General features: G+C 62.6%; 1 non-coding gene across 1 annotated transcript; it reads right to left on the bottom strand.

Moving 5' to 3' along the window:
- Nucleotides 1-845: 845 nt before the first annotated feature.
- On the bottom strand, nt 846-2,660 carry LOC142792432 (small subunit ribosomal RNA). Its single transcript, XR_012890920.1, has one exon. It is a non-coding gene; the product is annotated as a small subunit ribosomal RNA (ribosomal RNA).
- Nucleotides 2,661-15,000: the final 12,340 nt, after the last annotated feature.

The raw sequence follows: 15,000 nt of genomic DNA, 5'->3' as shown, positions 1-15,000 counted from the left end.
CGGCAGCAAGCAAAACGCCTGGCAACGTCGACGCTCCCCTAACCGCGATCTCGCACCGTGTTTCGTGTGGCGAATTCAAAAGCCGGCCGGCGCTGCTGCAACCATTACGGTCGGTACGCATACGCCGCGGAGGGCGGGACGGTCATCGGAGCGTGCGGTTCCTCCATCGAGTACTGCGCACCTCGGCCGTCGCATCGCCGTGCCATGACCGGCCGCGCGTCAACGCGAACCGGTGCCAGCGAGATCCCTCGCCTGCAAGAACCGACCGGCAGCCTCCGTCACCCGAGGACGCGGAGGCGCTTGCCGCGGACGGCGGGACGGTATGCACTGGTGCACAGCGGACCCGTCACATCGCCAGTTCCTTGACCGACCGCCGACGCTTGTGCCGTTCCTCTCGTACTTGGCAGTCGCCGCGCGATTGTCGGGTCTCGTTCTTGCACGCTCGAACGGTCGGGAGGGCACTCGGCTGGCGTTTCGGGAACGCGCAGCCTCGCCTTCTACCGACGTAACCACGACTCGCCGTTCGCGCTCCGCCGCTCCTGTTTACAGTACTAGGCGGTCCCGCAGCGGTCGGGTCGCGCATTTCGAGCGCTTCGAGCCACGGTGCAGTGGCGGGTCGAAAGCCGACCTATGAGTGCGTTGCGCCGTTTGTACCCGCGTCCGCCACCTGGCCGACCGTCCAAGGTCGCGGTGTTGGCGTCCGCTGGGCGCAACAATTTGTCACGGGGTGCCGCTCCACATTCAGGCAGCCCCGTGGGGAAAAGCCGACCCCGCGTCCAAACGGGGTCAGCGGCAGAAAGTGTCGGGCGCAGACGCAGCTGAGGCGCTCACCCTTCACAATCCGTTAATGATCCTTCCGCAGGTTCACCTACGGAAACCTTGTTACGACTTTTACTTCCTCTAAATGATCAAGTTTGGTCATCTTTCCAACAGACCGGCGCAACCGAAAGGCCGCGCCGGACATCGGTCCGAAGACCTCACTAAATCATTCAATCGGTAGTAGCGACGGGCGGTGTGTACAAAGGGCAGGGACGTAATCAACGCGAGCTTATGACTCGCGCTTACTGGGAATTCCTCGTTCAAGGGGAACAATTGCAAGCCCCTATCCCAATCACGAAAGAAGTTCCACGGGTTACCCAGTCTTTTCAGACAGGGATAAAGACACGCTGCTTCCTTCAGTGTAGCGCGCGTGCGGCCCCGGACATCTAAGGGCATCACAGACCTGTTATTGCTCTGTTTCGTGCGGCTAGGAGCCGCTTGTCCCTCTAAGAAGGTTGTAAGGTGCTGGGAACCCCGCACCTATTTAATAGGCTAGAGTCTCGTTCGTTATCGGAATTAACCAGACAAATCGCTCCACCAACTAAGAACGGCCATGCACCACCATCCACCGAATCAAGAAAGAGCTCTCAATCTGTCAATCCTCCCAGTGTCCGGGCCGGGTAAGTTTTCCCGTGTTGAGTCAAATTAAGCCGCAGGCTCCACTCCTGGTGGTGCCCTTCCGTCAATTCCTTTAAGTTTCAGCTTTGCAACCATACTTCCCCCGGAACCCAAATACTTTGGTTTCCCGGAAGCTGCCCGCCGAGTCATTTGAGTAACTCAGGCGGATCGCTGGTTGGCATCGTTTATGGTCAGAACTAGGGCGGTATCTGATCGCCTTCGAACCTCTGACTTTCGTTCTTGATCAATGAAAACATTCTTGGCAAATGCTTTCGCAGTAGTTCGTCTTGCGACGGTCCAAGAATTTCACCTCTAGCGCCGCAATACGAATGCCCCCGTCCGTCCCTCTTAATCATTACCTCGTATTCCAAAAACCAACAGAACAGAAACGAGGTCTTGTTCTATTATTCCATGCAAGTTTATTCAGGCGACTCGCCTGCGTTGAGCACTCTAATTTTTTCAAAGTAAAAGCACCGGCCATCTCGAGGCACACAATGAAGTGCACCAAGAAAGAACCGGCATGATGTTCAGTCCGAGCCGTCGCATCGGGTAGATGCACTACTCGTCTGGAACTGAGATCCAACTACGAGCTTTTTAACCGCAGCAGCTTTAGTATACGCTATTGGAGCTGGAATTACCGCGGCTGCTGGCACCAGACTTGCCCTCCAATTGATCCTCGTTAAAGGATTTAGAGTGTACTCATTTCAATTACGGGGCCTCAAAAGAGTCCCGTATTGTTATTTTTCGTCACTACCTCCCCGTGCCGGGAGTGGGTAATTTGCGCGCCTGCTGCCTTCCTTGGATGTGGTAGCCGTTTCTCAGGCTCCCTCTCCGGAATCGAACCCTGATTCTCCGTTACCCGTAACAACCATGGTAAGCAAGTAACCTACCATCGAAAGTTGATAAGGCAGACACTTGAAAGAAACGTCGCCGGCTCGTGGCCATGCGATCAGCACAAAGTTATCCAGAGTCACCACACAATACGGGCCGAAACCCGATCGATCTTGGTCTAATAAAAGCACCCGTTACCCAAAGGGCTCCAGGCTCACTGCATGTATTAGCTCTAGAATTGCCACAGTTATCCAAGTAGGAAGAAACGATCTAAGGAACCATAACTGATTTAATGAGCCATTCGCGGTTTCGCCTTATTTCGGCATGTACTTAGACATGCATGGCTTAATCTTTGAGACAAGCATATGATTACTGGCAGGATCAACCAGGTAATCGTTCGACTGCGCGTCCGTCCTCGCCTTCGGCGGGCCGGACGCAGTCTGTGTGCGGCGGAGGCCACCTTCAGGCGCCCCAACACGCTTATTTTGCACTCCGAGATGACGGCGTTCGAGCTCGCTACGGCACAACCTTCCCGAAAGACGAGTGGGAGCCGTGCGGCAAGAAGCACGTTCATGCTCGCTCTTTTTCGTTGCATCGACTCGGTCGCGCCGTGCGGGTTGCCCAAGCCCGCTGCACTGTCGGTGGACCGGCCGGAACTAGCAACGGAGCCGAGACTGCAAAGCCGCCAGACGACGGGTCACGCCCGCGTCTTCGGCGCTTTCGCATCTGAATCGCCCGAGGACGACACGGAACACACCTCGATATCGTGGTAAAACGGCACCGTCCGACAACCAGCCCCTAACGCATCAAGCGGATGAGGCTGCAGACGACTGCCGTGGATTCCCCTGGAGCAGACCCGAGGACACGCTTGACGAGGCCGAAGCCCGCCGCATATCAGACACCCGGTCGCTTTCGCGTACGCCGCTCACGAGAACCCCCACATAATAGCAGCGATAAGTACCCAGACCTCCTTGGGCACTAATACGAGCGTACTCGAGAAAATTTCACCGCGGGTGTGCCCCGAAACGTGTGGCACGTTGAGCGTGCCACAAGTCTACGTCGCTCTCAAACCCGCCGAGGTCGTAGAATTTGCGACCCTACTCACGAAATTCCCACCGAGGATACGGCCGCAAACGTACCGCACCTTGGGTAGGCCACGAGTTTGTGCAACACTACGCTGACGGCACAGCACCGAGGTCGTGCGCGCACGCACGGGAAAATTCCGCCGCGGTTTCTGCCGAAAACGTGAGGCACCACGACTCTCCGCAAGTTCGCGTCGACTGCGAAAGACCGAAGTCGTGAACGACGTGTCCGCTACTCGCCGCCGACACGCTGGACACCAAACGTACAACGACTCGACGGCGTCGTAGAGGCCCACGACGCGGTTTTCCTTAACGACGTCTCGGCGTGGCACCGACAGGTTAGAACGGCCGACCAACGTTCCCTGTCCGCCGTTCGGCTCAGTCGAAGGGCTCGGCGACTTCGGCAACGCTGCGAAGCCGCACGGTGACGCACGCCATGTCCCCATTTTTTTTTTTTTTTTCTTTCTGCGTCTGCCGGGGTGCCCCTATAATAGCAGCGATAAGCACCCAGACCGCCGTGGGTCGCTCGCCCCGGCTGACGTGGTTTTTCGTACTCCTGCGGCGGTCGCCGTCAAGCACGTCCAAATACGCTACTTTCGTGGGCGCATTCACGCTCTTTCGCTTCGCCGGAGTGCCAGCACTCACTCTGCCAAAAACGGCGAACGCTGCCAAGACAAGCGCAGTAGTCTGCGCTTGTCTGTCCTTTTTCTCTCCTTCTTGTTTCCGTCAGTTTTTTGCGCAGTTACATACCTTATGGACGTCGAAAGACGCCGATATCGTGCGCGAATTGGCGCACCTTGGCTTCACCGGAGTGCCGCCACTGACTCCTCCAAAAACGGCGAAGATCCGAGCGGCGCTTCCCACTTTCGCATCGGCGTCCCGAACTCCGCCCCGGCTGACGCGGTTTACCGTACTCGTGCGACGGTCGCCGGCGAGCACGTGGAAAGACGCCGATATCGTGCCCGAATCGGCTCCGTTCGGCTTCGCCGGAGTGCCAGCACTGGCTCGGCGAAAGACGACGAACATCCGAGCGACGGTTCTCACTATTGCGTACGCGTCGCAAACCCCGCCCCGGCAGACGCACTTTGCCGTACTCGTGCGACGGTCGCCGGCGAGCACGTAGAAAGACGCCGATATCGTGCCGGAATCGGCCCCGTTTGGCTTCGCCGGAGTGCCAGCACTCACTCGGCCACAAACGGCGAACATCCGAGCGGCGGTTCCCACTTAGCCGTCGGCGTCCCGAACTCCGCCCCGGCAGACGCGGTTGCCGAGCTCGTGCGACTAGCGACCGCGAAGCCGTCTCGCGACGCCGCTTTCGTGCGCGGCTCCCACTGCGACCTGGGTCACCCGAGGTCGACGAGCAAGAAAGAATGTCGAAAAAAAATTTTTTTTTTTTTTGCGTCTGCCGGGGTGCCCCTATAATAGCAGCGATAAGCACCCAGACCGCCATGGGTCGCTCGCCCCGGCTGACGTGGTTTTTCGTTTTCCTGCGGTGGTCGTCGTCAAGCACGTCCAAACACGCCACTTTCGTGGGCGCATTCGCGCTCTTTCGCTTCGCCGGAGTGCCAGCACTCACTCTGCCAAAAACGGCGAACATCCTAGTGGCGGTTCCCACTTTTGCGTCGGCGTCGCCAACCCCGCCCCGGCATACGCGGTTTGCCGTACTCGTGCGGCGGTGGCCGGCGGGCACGTCGAAAGACACCGATATCGTGCGCGAGTCGATGCTTCTTGGTCTCGCAGGAGGGCCGCCACTCACTCCTGCAAAAACGGCGAAGATCCGAGCGGCGCTTCCCACTTTTTCGTCGGCATCGCAAACCTCGCCCCGGCAGACGCGCTTTGCCGTACTCGTGCGACGGTCGCCGGCGAGCACGTCGAAATACGCCGATATCGTGCCCGAATCGGCCCCGTTTCGCTTCGCCGGAGTGCCAGCACTCACTCGGCCAAAAACGGCGAACATCCGAGCAGCGGTACCCACTTAGCCGTCGGCATCCCGAACTCCGCGCCGGCTGACGCGGTTGCCGAGCTCGTGCGACTAGCGACCGCGAACGCGTCTCGCGACGCCGCTTTCGTGCGCGGCTCCCATTGCGACCTGGGTTACCCGAGCTCGACCAGCAAAAAAGAAGGTCGAAAAAAAATTTTTTTTTTCTGCGTCTGCCGGGGTGCCCCTATAATAGCAGCGATAAGCACCCAGACCGCCGTGGGTCGCTCGCCCCGGCTTACGTGGTTTTTCGTACTCCTGCAGCGGTCGCCGTCAAGCACGTCCAAATACGCCACTTTCGTGGGCGCTTTCGCGCTCTTTCGCGTCGCCGGTGTGCCAGCACTCACTCTGCCAAAAACGGCGAACATCCTAGTGGCGGTTCCCACTTTTGCGTCGGCGTCGCCAACCCCGCCCCGGCATACGCGGTTTGCCGTACTCGTGCGGCGGTGGCCGGCGGGCACGTCGAAAGACACCGATATCGTGCGCGAGTCGATGCTTCTTGGTCTCGCAGGAGGGCCGCCACTCACTCCTGCAAAAACGGCGAAGATCCGAGCGGCGCTTCCCACTTTTTCGTCGGCATCGCAAACCTCGCCCCGGCAGACGCGCTTTGCCGTACTCGTGCGACGGTCGCCGGCGAGCACGTCGAAATACGCCGATATCGTGCCCGAATCGGCCCCGTTTCGCTTCGCCGGAGTGCCAGCACTCACTCGGCCAAAAACGGCGAACATCCGAGCAGCGGTACCCACTTAGCCGTCGGCATCCCGAACTCCGCGCCGGCTGACGCGGTTGCCGAGCTCGTGCGACTAGCGACCGCGAACGCGTCTCGCGACGCCGCTTTCGTGCGCGGCTCCCATTGCGACCTGGGTTACCCGAGCTCGACCAGCAAAAAAGAAGGTCGAAAAAAAATTTTTTTTTTCTGCGTCTGCCGGGGTGCCCCTATAATAGCAGCGATAAGCACCCAGACCGCCGTGGGTCGCTCGCCCCGGCTGACGTGGTTTTTCGTACTCCTGCAGCGGTCGCCGTCAAGCACGTCCAAATACGCCACTTTCGTGGGCGCTTTCGCGCTCTTTCGCGTCGCCGGTGTGCCAGCACTCACTCTGCCAAAAACGGCCAACATCCGAGCGGCGGTTCCCACTTTTGCGTCGGCGTCGTAAACCCCGCCCCGGCAGACGCGGTTTGCCCTACTCGTTCGACGGTCGCCGGCGAGCGCGTCGAAAGACGCCGATATCGTGCGCTAATTGGCGCTCCTTGGCTTCTCCGGAGTGCCGCCACTCACTCCTCCAAAAACGGCGAAGATCCGAGCGGCGTTCTCCACTTTCGCATCGGCGTCCCGAACTCCGCCCGGGCTGACGCGGTTTACCGTACTCGTGCGACGGTCGCCGCCGGGCACGTCGAAAGACGCCGATATCGTGCCGTAATCGGCCCCGTTTGGCTTCGCCCGAGTGCCAGCACTCACTCGGCCAAAAACGGCGAACATCCGAGCAGCGTTTCCCACTTTCGCATCGGCGTCCCGAAGCCCGCCCCGGCAGACGCGGTTTGCCCTACTCGAGCGACGGTCGCCGGCGATCACGTCGAAAGGCGCCGAATTCGTGCACGAATCGATGCTTCTTGGTCTCGCAGGAGGGCCGCCACTCACTCCTGCAAAAACGGCGAAGATCCGAGTTGCGCTTCCCACTTTTTCGTCGGCGTCCCGAACTACGCCCCGGCTGACGCGGTTTACCGTACTCGTGCGACGGTCGCCGGCGGGCACTTCAAAATACGCCGATTTCGTGGGCGCATTCACGCTGTTTCGCTTCCCCGGAGTGCCAACACTCACTCTGCCGAAAGCGGCGATCATCCGAGCGGCGGTTCCCACTTTTGCGTCGGCTTCGCAAACGGCGCCCCGGCAGACGCGCTCGTGCGACGTACTCGTGCGACGGTCGCCGGCGAGCACGTCGAAAGACGCCGATATCGTGCTCGAATCGACCCCGTTTCGCTTCGCCGGAGTGCTGCCAGTCACGGCGCAGAGAACGGCGAACAAGTGTTTTTTTTTTTTTTCCTAGAATTTGTGTTATAGAAGGCACATTTGATATCGGACGATAATTTTCAACTTTATCACGCGCACCGATTTTCGTGTAGAGGTTTGCAAGTTTATGGGAATTTCTCCACTTGGAATAATGCGATTTAGTAGTACTACGAGAACTTCATGGATGTACTCAAGGGTACGGGGCAAGTCAGTTACGTCAACACCTGCAGATTTTTTACACTTCAAACTGAAAATTGTTGGTTGTGAGTCCTCGTGTGATATTAAAGGCCGATTCGCTAACACATAGAACAAAGAAAGAAAGGAAGAAAAAACGCCCGCGCTCGCTCAAGAAACCTGGGTTCGCAACAAGTGGCAACAACAAGCAACCGAGCGAGTGCGCCAAAACCCGTGGCGGCCGAACAAACGCGAAGTCCCAACCGCGTCAGCCGGGGCGGCACGGGACAGGAAAAATCACTTCAGCCGGGGCGGCGGGGCACCGAATAAACCTCGTCACCTCGTCGCAGGATAAAAGAGGAAACAAAAAGTCTAAACAGCGTCTGCTGGAGCGAATGCGTAATAAAACAACAACAACAACAAAAAAAAAACACCCGCGCTCAAGAAGTCTGCAATCCTCACAAAAGGCGACTGTGACCGAGCAGCGTCAGCCGGGGCCGTGCGGAAACGGAAAAACCGCGACTACCGGGGCGTCGAGGCACCGAAAAATCCACTTCAGCCGCGGCGAAAAAAAAAACAAAAAGAAAGACGGAGGGGGGGGGGGGAACCACGTCTGCCGGGGCGAAGGAAAAAAAAAAACGCGTCTGCCGGGGCGAGCCCGGGTGCGGCACCACCGGGAAAACTGTGGCAAACAGACATGGCGATCGAGTGAGTGGGCCGCCAGCCAGGCTCAGCCAAAAAGTGCAAAGTCCGAACTGCGTCAGCCGGGGCGGCAAAAACCGCGTCAGCCGGGGCGGCGCAAAAAACCGCGTCTGCCGGGGCGGCACGAAACCGCGTCAGCCGGGGCGGGGCGAAAACTGCGTCAGCCGGGGCGAAAAGAAAAAAAAAAAAACGCGTCTGCCGGGGCAAGCCCGGGTGCGGCACCACCGGGAAAACTGTGGCAAACAGACATGGCGATCGAGTGAGTGGGCCGCCAGCCAGGCACAGCCGAAAAGTGCAAAGTCCGAACCGTGTCAGCCGGGGCGACGCAAAAACCGCGTCAGCCGGGGCGGCGCGAAAACCGCGTCAGCCGGGGCGGCACGAAACCGCGTCAGCCGGGGCGGCGCGAAAACTGCGTCAGCCGGGGCGGCGCGAAAACCTCGTCAGCCGGGGCGAGCGAAAAGGGGGGGGGGGAACCACGTCTGCCGGGGCGAAAGAAAAAAAAACGCGTCTGCCGGGGCGAGCCCGGGTGCGGCACCACCGGGAAGACTGTGGCAAACAGACATGGCGATCGAGTGAGTGGGCCGCCAGCCAGGCTCAGCCCAAAAAGTGCCAAGTCCGAACTGCGTCAGCCGGGGCGGCAAAAACCGCGTCAGCCGGGGCGGCGCGAAAACCGCGTCTGCCGGGGCGGCGCGAAAACTGCGTCTGCCGGGGCGAGCCCGGGTGCGGCACCACCGGGAAAACTGTGGCAAACAGACATGGCGATCGAGTGAGTGGGCCGCCAGCCAGGCACAGCCGAAAAGTGCTAAGTCCGAACTGCGTCTGCCGGGGCGGCACGAAACCGCGTCAGCCGGGGCGGCGCGAAAACCGCGTCTGCCGGGGCGGCACGAAACCGCGTCAGCCGGGGCGGCGCGAAAACTGCGTCAGCCGGGGCGAGCCCGGGTGCGGCACCACCGGGAAAACTGTGGCAAACAGACATGGCGATCGAGTGAGTGGGCCGCCAGCCAGGCACAGCCGAAAAGTGCTAAGTCCGAACTGCGTCTGCCGGGGCGGCACGAAACCGCGTCAGCCGGGGCGGCGCGAAAACCGCGTCTGCCGGGGCGGCACGAAACCGCGTCAGCCGGGGCGGCGCGAAAACTGCGTCAGCCGGGGCGAGCCCGGGTGCGGCACCACCGGGAAAACTGTGGCAAACAGACATGGCGATCGAGTGAGTGGGCCGCCAGCCAGGCACAGCCGAAAAGTGCTAAGTCCGAACTGCGTCAGCCGGGGCGGCAAAAACCGCGTCAGCCGGGGCGGCGCAAAAAACCGCGTCTGCCGGGGCGGCACGAAACCGCGTCAGCCGGGGCGGCGCGAAAACTGCGTCAGCCGGGGCGAAAGAAAAAAAAAAAAACGCGTCTGCCGGGGCGAGCCCGGGTGCGGCACCACCGGGAAAACTGTGGCAAACAGACATGGCGATCGAGTGAGTGGGCCGCCAGCCAGGCACAGCCGAAAAGTGCTAAGTCCGAACTGCGTCTGCCGGGGCGGCACGAAACCGCGTCAGCCGGGGCGGCGCGAAAACCGCGTCTGCCGGGGCGGCACGAAACCGCGTCAGCCGGGGCGGCGCGAAAACTGCGTCAGCCGGGGCGAGCCCGGGTGCGGCACCACCGGGAAAACTGTGGCAAACAGACATGGCGATCGAGTGAGTGGGCCGCCAGCCAGGCACAGCCGAAAAGTGCTAAGTCCGAACTGCGTCTGCCGGGGCGGCACGAAACCGCGTCAGCCGGGGCGGCGCGAAAACCGCGTCTGCCGGGGCGGCACGAAACCGCGTCAGCCGGGGCGGCGCGAAAACTGCGTCAGCCGGGGCGAGCCCGGGTGCGGCACCACCGGGAAAACTGTGGCAAACAGACATGGCGATCGAGTGAGTGGGCCGCCAGCCAGGCACAGCCGAAAAGTGCAAAGTCCGAACCGTGTCAGCCGGGGCGACGCAAAAACCGCGTCAGCCGGGGCGGCGCGAAAACCGCGTCAGCCGGGGCGGCACGAAACCGCGTCAGCCGGGGCGGCGCGAAAACTGCGTCAGCCGGGGCGGCGCGAAAACCTCGTCAGCCGGGGCGAGCGAAAAGGGGGGGGGGGGGAACCACGTCTGCCGGGGCGAAAGAAAAAAAAAACGCGTCTGCCGGGGCGAGCCCGGGTGCGGCACCACCGGGAAGACTGTGGCAAACAGACATGGCGATCGAGTGAGTGGGCCGCCAGCCAGGCTCAGCCCAAAAAGTGCCAAGTCCGAACTGCGTCAGCCGGGGCGGCAAAAACCGCGTCAGCCGGGGCGGCGCGAAAACCGCGTCTGCCGGGGCGGCGCGAAAACTGCGTCAGCCGGGGCGAGCCCGGGTGCGGCACCACCGGGAAAACTGTGGCTAACAGACATGGCGATCGAGTGAGTGGGCCACCAGCCAGGCTCAGCCAAAAAGTGCCAAGTCCGAACTGCGTCAGCCGGGGCGGCAAAAACCGCGTCAGCCGGGGCGGTGCAAAAAAACCGCGTCTGCCGGGGCGGCACGAAACCGCGTCAGCCGGGGCGGCGCGAAAACTGCGTCAGCCGGGGCGAAAGAAAAAAAAAAACGCGTCTGCCGGGGCGAGCCCGGGTGCGGCACCACCGGGAAAACTGTGGCAAACAGACATGGCGATCGAGTGAGTGGGCCGCCAGCCAGGCACAGCCGAAAAGTGCTAAGTCCGAACTGCGTCTGCCGGGGCGGCACGAAACCGCGTCAGCCGGGGCGGCGCGAAAACCGCGTCTGCCGGGGCGGCACGAAACCGCGTCAGCCGGGGCGGCGCGAAAACTGCGTCAGCCGGGGCGAGCCCGGGTGCGGCACCACCGGGAAAACTGTGGCAAACAGACATGGCGATCGAGTGAGTGGGCCGCCAGCCAGGCACAGCCGAAAAGTGCTAAGTCCGAACTGCGTCTGCCGGGGCGGCACGAAACCGCGTCAGCCGGGGCGGCGCGAAAACCGCGTCTGCCGGGGCGGCACGAAACCGCGTCAGCCGGGGCGGCGCGAAAACTGCGTCAGCCGGGGCGAGCCCGGGTGCGGCACCACCGGGAAAACTGTGGCAAACAGACATGGCGATCGAGTGAGTGGGCCGCCAGCCAGGCACAGCCGAAAAGTGCTAAGTCCGAACTGCGTCAGCCGGGGCGGCAAAAACCGCGTCAGCCGGGGCGGCGCAAAAAACCGCGTCTGCCGGGGCGGCACGAAACCGCGTCAGCCGGGGCGGCGCGAAAACTGCGTCAGCCGGGGCGAAAGAAAAAAAAAAACGCGTCTGCCGGGGCGAGCCCGGGTGCGGCACCACCGGGAAAACTGTGGCAAACAGACATGGCGATCGAGTGAGTGGGCCGCCAGCCAGGCACAGCCGAAAAGTGCTAAGTCCGAACTGCGTCTGCCGGGGCGGCACGAAACCGCGTCAGCCGGGGCGGCGCGAAAACCGCGTCTGCCGGGGCGGCACGAAACCGCGTCAGCCGGGGCGGCGCGAAAACTGCGTCAGCCGGGGCGAGCCCGGGTGCGGCACCACCGGGAAAACTGTGGCAAACAGACATGGCGATTGAGTGAGTGGGCCGCCAGCCAGGCACAGCCGAAAAGTGCTAAGTCCGAACTGCGTCTGCCGGGGCGGCACGAAACCGCGTCAGCCGGGGCGGCGCGAAAACCGCGTCTGCCGGGGCGGCACGAAACCGCGTCAGCCGGGGCGGCGCGAAAACTGCGTCAGCCGGGGCGAGCCCGGGTGCGGCACCACCGGGAAAACTGTGGCAAACAGACATGGCGATCGAGTGAGTGGGCCGCCAGCCAGGCACAGCCGAAAAGTGCTAAGTCCGAACTGCGTCTGCCGGGGCGGCACGAAACCGCGTCAGCCGGGGCGGCGCGAAAACCGCGTCTGCCGGGGCGGCACGAAACCGCGTCAGCCGGGGCGGCGCGAAAACTGCGTCAGCCGGGGCGAAAGAAAAAAAAAAAAACGCGTCTGCCGGGGCGAGCCCGGGTGCGGCACCACCGGGAAAACTGTGGCAAACAGACATGGCGATCGAGTGAGTGGGCCGCCAGCCAGGCACAGCCGAAAAGTGCTAAGTCCGAACTGCGTCTGCCGGGGCGGCACGAAACCGCGTCAGCCGGGGCGGCGCGAAAACCGCGTCTGCCGGGGCGGCACGAAACCGCGTCAGCCGGGGCGGCGCGAAAACTGCGTCAGCCGGGGCGAGCCCGGGTGCGGCACCACCGGGAAAACTGTGGCAAACAGACATGGCGATCGAGTGAGTGGGCCGCCAGCCAGGCACAGCCGAAAAGTGCTAAGTCCGAACTGCGTCTGCCGGGGCGGCACGAAACCGCGTCAGCCGGGGCGGCGCGAAAACCGCGTCTGCCGGGGCGGCGCGAAAACTGCGTCAGCCGGGGCGAGCCCGGGTGCGGCACCACCGGGAAAACTGTGGCAAACAGACATGGCGATCGAGTGAGTGGGCCGCCAGCCAGGCACAGCCGAAAAGTGCAAAGTCCGAACCGTGTCAGCCGGGGCGACGCAAAAACCGCGTCAGCCGGGGCGGCGCGAAAACCGCGTCAGCCGGGGCGGCACGAAACCGCGTCAGCCGGGGCGGCGCGAAAACTGCGTCAGCCGGGGCGGCGCGAAAACCTCGTCAGCCGGGGCGAGCGAAAAGGGGGGGGGGGGGGAACCACGTCTGCCGGGGCGAAAGAAAAAAAAAACGCGTCTGCCGGGGCGAGCCCGGGTGCGGCACCACCGGGAAGACTGTGGCAAACAGACATGGCGATCGAGTGAGTGGGCCGCCAGCCAGGCTCAGCCCAAAAAGTGCCAAGTCCGAACTGCGTCAGCCGGGGCGGCAAAAACCGCGTCAGCCGGGGCGGCGCGAAAACCGCGTCTGCCGGGGCGGCGCGAAAACTGCGTCAGCCGGGGCGAGCCCGGGTGCGGCACCACCGGGAAAACTGTGGCTAACAGACATGGCGATCGAGTGAGTGGGCCACCAGCCAGGCTCAGCCAAAAAGTGCCAAGTCCGAACTGCGTCAGCCGGGGCGGCAAAAACCGCGTCAGCCGGGGCGGCGCAAAAAAACCGCGTCTGCCGGGGCGGCACGAAACCGCGTCAGCCGGGGCGGCGCGAAAACTGCGTCAGCCGGGGCGAAAGAAAAAAAAAAAACGCGTCTGCCGGGGCGAGCCCGGGTGCGGCACCACCGGGAAAACTGTGGCAAACAGACATGGCGATCGAGTGAGTGGGCCGCCAGCCAGGCACAGCCGAAAAGTGCTAAGTCCGAACTGCGTCTGCCGGGGCGGCACGAAACCGCGTCAGCCGGGGCGGCGCGAAAACCGCGTCTGCCGGGGCGGCACGAAACCGCGTCAGCCGGGGCGGCGCGAAAACTGCGTCAGCCGGGGCGAGCCCGGGTGCGGCACCACCGGGAAAACTGTGGCAAACAGACATGGCGATCGAGTGAGTGGGCCGCCAGCCAGGCACAGCCGAAAAGTGCTAAGTCCGAACTGCGTCTGCCGGGGCGGCACGAAACCGCGTCAGCCGGGGCGGCGCGAAAACCGCGTCTGCCGGGGCGGCACGAAACCGCGTCAGCCGGGGCGGCGCGAAAACTGCGTCAGCCGGGGCGAGCCCGGGTGCGGCACCACCGGGAAAACTGTGGCAAACAGACATGGCGATCGAGTGAGTGGGCCGCCAGCCAGGCACAGCCGAAAAGTGCTAAGTCCGAACTGCGTCAGCCGGGGCGGCAAAAACCGCGTCAGCCGGGGCGGCGCAAAAAACCGCGTCTGCCGGGGCGGCACGAAACCGCGTCAGCCGGGGCGGCGCGAAAACTGCGTCAGCCGGGGCGAAAGAAAAAAAAAACGCGTCTGCCGGGGCGAGCCCGGGTGCGGCACCACCGGGAAAACTGTGGCAAACAGACATGGCGATCGAGTGAGTGGGCCGCCAGCCAGGCACAGCCGAAAAGTGCTAAGTCCGAACTGCGTCTGCCGGGGCGGCACGAAACCGCGTCAGCCGGGGCGGCGCGAAAACCGCGTCTGCCGGGGCGGCACGAAACCGCGTCAGCCGGGGCGGCGCGAAAACTGCGTCAGCCGGGGCGAGCCCGGGTGCGGCACCACCGGGAAAACTGTGGCAAACAGACATGGCGATCGAGTGAGTGGGCCGCCAGCCAGGCACAGCCGAAAAGTGCTAAGTCCGAACTGCGTCAGCCGGGGCGGCAAAAACCGCGTCAGCCGGGGCGGCGCAAAAACCGCGTCTGCCGGGGCGAAATAAAAAAAAAAAACAAAGAAAAAAGCCCGCGCTTAATCAAAAGAAAACAAAGAAAAAAGCTTGCGCTTAATCAAAAGAAAACAAACAAAAAAAGTTCGCGCTTAAGCCTGGCGGTGGAACCACCGGGGCAAACAGACCTGGCGATCGAGTGAGTGGGCCGCCAGCCAGGCACAGCCAAAAAGTGCAAAGTCCGAACCGCGTCAGCCGGGGCGGCGCGAAAACCGCGTCAGCCGGGGCGGCGCGAAAACCGCGTCAGCCGGGGCGGCGCAAAAACCGCGTCAGCCGGGGCGGCGCAAAAACTGCGTCAGCCGGGGCGGCACGGAAAAACGAAAACCGCGTCAGCCGGGGCGACATCAAAATGAGGAAAAAAAAAAAAAAACTGCCTTAGGACACCTGCGTACACTTTCATGCGTTTGGGCATATCTCTCTGTAACACGCGCGCCCCTCGTTACGCGCGGCACTCTGTTTTCTCCGACACCCATATTTCGGCGGCATGTGGCACGCGCGCCCGTCCCTACGCACGGCACACCGCAGTGCTTTCTCGATATTTTTCTTTTCC

The sequence above is a fragment of the Rhipicephalus microplus genome, unplaced genomic scaffold (genome assembly GCF_043290135.1).
Source record: "Rhipicephalus microplus isolate Deutch F79 unplaced genomic scaffold, USDA_Rmic scaffold_219, whole genome shotgun sequence".
Taxonomy (NCBI): domain Eukaryota; kingdom Metazoa; phylum Arthropoda; class Arachnida; order Ixodida; family Ixodidae; genus Rhipicephalus; species Rhipicephalus microplus.
This window is presented reverse-complemented; position numbering and strand designations above follow the sequence as displayed.